Consider the following 6020-nt stretch of genomic DNA (forward strand, 5'->3'; position numbering starts at 1 on the left):
AATATTTCTGAAAATATTAATATAAAAATTTATGAAAAATGCCATATTTTCATTATAAACTTAAATTCAAATTTTCTTAGAACTCGCAACACTTTAATTTATGCATTTGTAATGATAGGTCAACTGTAGAGGGCAGTATTCATCGCCAAAAGTCGATTTCTTCACAAAGGTCAAAAAAGGCGAAATTGGGACCGTTTGGACTGCAAAAACGCGTTATTGCGTAATAGTTGAAAAATGCGACTTTTTGGTGTGTAATCGATAATAACGTGTCCACGGCCAAACCAAATCATCTCTTTTATGTTTCATAATATCAAACACGTCTTTTAGAGTTTTTTTGAATAATTAATATCAATATTTCTGAAAATATTAATATAAAAATTAATGGGAAAACCGCATAATTTCGTTATAAAGATTTTTGTACAAATTGCAACAAATGTATTTAAAATGATAGTTTCATTTTCAGATGATAAATTTTTTAAAAATGTAAATAAAATTAGGAAATATGTTTATTGCTTGGACATTTTTGGCACTGAAATGAATGAACACTAATGCCAGCCTTAGACATTTCCTTTCCGCTGTGTAACCAATAATGTCTCCCCAGCCAAAACCAAATCATCTTTTTTCACAGACACATGCAACATAACAACATACATAAACACTCAAACACAAACAAATACCATCCACACGAACACACACACACAAACAAATACACACTCTCTCTCTCACACACACACACACACACACACACACACACACAGAAACAATTACACACAGGCTAGCTAGCAAGGAAATGCATTTTATTTCGTGAAAAATTTATATAAAACGTACAAAAAAGTGATAAAAAATAAATATTTTGGCTTATAGAAAGTTGTAAAGCAGGATTAATGAAAACGTACAATTTTTCTATTTTATAAAAACGTACAATTTTTCTATTTTATATCTACTTAACTACGAATCCTCTTATAATTGTCAATACAAAAACTATTCTGAAGAAAAAAGGTAATTTTCAAAATGTTTAGATGTCAAATTTCTTCCTTGGACAAGTATCTCTCGAAGTGGTCATATGGATGAGGGAGATTTATTTTGCATTTTTTATTTATATTAAAAACAATTTTATCATGGCTTCCTACAAGAAAAATCAATGTGAAACAACATTGATCTAGTCTGTGTTTGGAACTCATTAAATTGCAAAAAACTAAAAAAATATGTGCAAATATTGTTATTGTACATACGATAAACATTTTACACATTTATTAAGGGGCATTCATCTTTCAATTTTTAGTGTGGACAAAAAGTGGATACAATACAGATTAACCCTTTCATGACTGGAGACGAGTTTTAAATAATTTTGGAACCCAATTTATATGAATATTTTCATAATTAGAATAATATTACTTTATTAGGAAGTAACATTTCTTTAATTCCAGTCTAAAATGAAGTTGATATATGCCAAAAACTTACATAAAAACAAGAATTTTGTTCAAATAATTTTGGCGGCAAAGTTTTCAGTACTGAATGGGTTAAAGTGATCTGCATAAGATATAGTAACAAATAGTTCTCATTACATGACTAAGGTAACATTTCACCTTCTCCGGTCATTAAGATCTGTCAAACTGCTGTTTACTGGCTTCACTGCTAGGCGTCGTCATGGTGATGACGTGATCACAGAGATGATGTAATTGATATGCTTGCTTGTCCCCGTTCAAGTAAACATTACTTGCAAGTAGAAAGAACCCTTCATCATGTCATGAGAACTAATAACTACTAACGGTTGTCAAGGAAAATTTGTTCCAGAACAATAGAAAAATTCATTTAAATTATGGCGCAATTAAAAAGACTGAAGTAATCTGTGACTGAGATTTATGACTCAGGTAATCGAAGCTTCAGTTTAATAAGCTGAAACAAACTAAATCTCTTTTATATTACATAAGTGGGTGATAGCGGTTCCTCTGTTGTGCAATTCTAATCATCCTGTGTTCAAGATAACGCAAACATCAAAAGTCCCAAAACCGTACACTGCAAATTTATGGAACTAGCATTCAGAGAGTTGCACTACTGAGATTATAATGACACCAGCATCCATTCATTGACTCTAGCTTATCACTGTTGTATCAACAACATGTTGCGACAATTTAGTTTGTGTCTATCTTAGTAAACCGAAGGCTCGATCTAGTTTTTAAAAAGTCCAAAATGGTGCTACCTTTAAACTTCTGCATATATATAGCTCAGGTTCATCCAACCTTCACATCATGGAGTTTTCTTTAACAATATACGGTCTTTGCTAAGTAGTTTTACATTTAAAATTATCCTAATGTTAAAAATTAATTTGCAAAAATAACAAACTAACTACTTCAAAACAGTAAAATTTGACATTACTTAATATGAAGTTTCATTCTTAAAAGCACTGAAAAGAAATTTCTTAAAAGTAAACCTGGAGAAGTGTGCTTGTGTCTGTGAAAATGTAACACATATGTATTTAATTTACAAAATGAAAATAAAAAATAAATCTACTTGAAATATTGGTAAATTTTTAAGAACAATACAACCAGTAACACTGAAGTAAAGTACTTTCTCTGTGCTACACTCGTTTATAGCATTCAAATTACAACGATTAACACTGAAGTAAAGCACTTTCTCTATGTGCTACACTCATTAATAGCATTCACATCAAGTGTAAAGTATACTGTTTCATTTGGTTTATTTACAAGTCTAGCATGTGGCCTTTCGAATGTGGTCAATTAGCAAATGAAACTGTATACTTTTACACTTGATATGGATGCTATAAATGATTGTGGTACATACAGAAAATGCTTTACTTTGGTGTTATGGGTTGTATTTAGCAAATGAAACTATACTTTTACACTTGATATAGATGCTATAAATGATTGTGGTACATACAGAGAACACTTTGCTTGGTGTTATGAGTTGTACTTGATATGGATGCTATAAATGACTGTGGTACATATACAGAAAATGCTTTACTTTGGTGTAATAGGTTGTACTACTGTGGCAATTGAGGTATCAGTTGAGTAGACTATAGATAGACACAAACTAAAACTACTGTTGCAACATGTTGACATTGGTATACTAGTAATTGCACCCAGAGTAGGAGAGGCTTGTCTAATGGCATCCATAATCTTGGAGTGCACAATGCTGGGGACTTCAAATGTGTACATTATCTTAACTACAGCCTGGTTATATCCACACAACACAGGCATGAATAGTTTGTTTGTGGCTATTCAGTAAACCAAGATCTCAGTTGCCAGAGTAGTAGTCAATGTATATCTTATCTTAGTACACCGAAACCTTGGGTGCCAGAGTAGTAGTTTGTGTCTATCTTAGCAAACTGAGACCTCAGTTGTCAGAGTACTAGTTTGTATCGATCTTAGTAAACTGAGACCTCAGTTGCCAGAGTAGTAGTTTGCATTGATCTTAGTAAACCGAGACCTCGAGTAGTAGTTTGTGTCTATCTTCGTACACCGAAACCTCGGTTGCCATAGTAGTATCTAATACTAAAAGACTATATAAACACTACATTCATACAATTTTATGATAAAATAGTCATATAAATAAATACATAAGTACAAAAAGTAAACTACCAATCTTGATAAAAATTCCCTCTCTAGCTAAAATCTAATAAATAGTTCTTTCTCCTTTCCCAGAAACTGCACAAGAATTGTTTAAAAAGTTAAAACACGTCACACATGACATTATTTTTTAAAAGGAATGACATTACAATTATTATTATATCAATATAAAGTTAGTAAACAATTTTTTTAAAAATGACTAAAAATATTTGTAATTCAACATTTATTGTTGATGTATGTCGCACAAGGCAAAATAAATTTTCCTGTTTTTTTCCTCAAAATATTTCAAGTGGCTATAATATGGATGAAGACTGGACATTTATTTTTAACGCACAGAACAATTTTATCACGACTTCCTACTTGAAAAATCAACGTGAAACAAAATTTACCAAATTTGTGTTTGTAACTCAATACATTGCAAAATCATAACAATTGTATTAAACGTTTGTTATTGTATGTACAATAACAAACTTTTTACACATTTAAAAACTTTTTGCAATGTATTGAGTTCCAAACATTGACTTAGTCAATGTTGTTGCATATTGACTTTTCAAGTTGGAAGCCATGATAAAATTGTTTTATAAATTAAAAATCCAAAATAAATACCCAATCCTCATCCATATGGCCACTTTAATGAAAACCAATTTTAGTTTCAATTACCCTTTCTTTGATCGAATATTACATCACATTAAAACTGTACTTCATCTGTAACTGTCGCAGTATTTTTTCGATCAGACGACCAACAATATATTCAATAAAAATTGTTAAAATACCAATAATTAGACATTGTATATATTAACTAGAGGTCTATTTTATCTATAAGTAGTATAGTAATAAGTTGAAATTGAGATCACATTGGAGTGGTGATTTTTATTTTGAGTGTTGACCCAAAATCAATTTGATTGGATTTATTGTACCATTTTACAGCGGATATATTGGAGGGTCACCGAAAGACTGTGCACATCATACACATGTTCCCCAAGAACAATTTAGATAGATAAGAAACAGGATTCCCACAGACCAGTCATTACAAATATAAACAACACCCCACTCCTGCCGACAAGCAGGCACTGTAAGTGACTACTACAAACATGTCACCACTAGGAACCATACAAGCAGACTCAAATACTTGCTAGTTTCAATTTGTATATGTCAAAATCTGAGCCTGCAATGTGATGACATTAAATAGCTTCTTTGTTCCAAGGACTTCATGTGTGTCTGTGTATCAGTAGGGGTCAGATGGTGTTGTTTGTATTTCTAATGAGTGGTCTGTGCGAAGCCTGTTTCTTATCTATCTAAATTGTTCTTAGGGAACAGATAATATGTATGATACTCACAGTCGTTCGGTGACCCTTCAATATTTCTACTGTATGTGTACAACTAACTACACAAACACATTTACCCATAGATGATCCAATACTGTTCAGATGTACAATATTACGAGTTAGTCATTACACCTAACAAAACAGTTTCAAAAATGTTCCAGGTGCAGTTGAAGTTGTGTCAATCAATGGATCTATGAGTCTTTCTTTCCATTGCTAAAATCTGATTTTTTTTTTTTAAATAGTGAATACAAAATATATCAGCTAGCACCAACAAATTATTGAATGTCTTACAGGAGAAATGAAGTTGGCTTGGTGTTTCACTCACTGGACACGGTGTCCTTAACACAAAGATAGACAAATTTCAACTCTAGACTAACAACAATAGAGACATGACAAACACAGCAGGATTCCTCCAGGATCAGATGCTAAGCATTGCTGTTCTTTTACAGTGTAATAGAGACAGGGTTCGGCTGAAATGACTACACATGAACTTGATGATTTTAACAGATGCGATTTCAAACTAAATAATCAACATGGTAACTACATCTCCACTGTGCACAGAACCTCTATAATTGTTTCCTTCCCTTTGAAGTCTGAGTGAGTAAACAAAACAATGTCTCATGAGTAAATCACCAAAGGCATTTTATCTCTCCTGTAAACTGACACAGGCAGTGACAGAAACTTTAAAAAATATTTTTCTCTCTCACTTATTACATTGTGTATTATCAGTAGAACCAAAAGGCACTTCAACTAAATATTAATACCAAAAGTACAAATTTTGAAGACACATTGACATCTAGGAACTTATGTATTAAATCTACAATAGGCTACTTATTTTATTTTGAATTATGTAAATTACTGTTCTTCTTAATTTGCATATAATGCTAATGTTCATCTACTTTGCAAATCATGTAAATCTACTTTGTTACTTAATTTGCATATAACTCTAGCATCTACTTAATATGCATAGTATGGTAATGTAATGTGTTACCTACTTTGCATATTACATAAATATACACTGATACTTGATTTGCATAGAATACTACTTAATATGCATGGTAATATATTCAATTTGGTTATGGCATTGTGTGTAATTTGCATATCACTT

The sequence above is a fragment of the Glandiceps talaboti genome, chromosome 23, assembly GCF_964340395.1.
Source record: "Glandiceps talaboti chromosome 23, keGlaTala1.1, whole genome shotgun sequence".
Lineage (NCBI taxonomy): Eukaryota > Metazoa > Hemichordata > Enteropneusta > Spengelidae > Glandiceps > Glandiceps talaboti.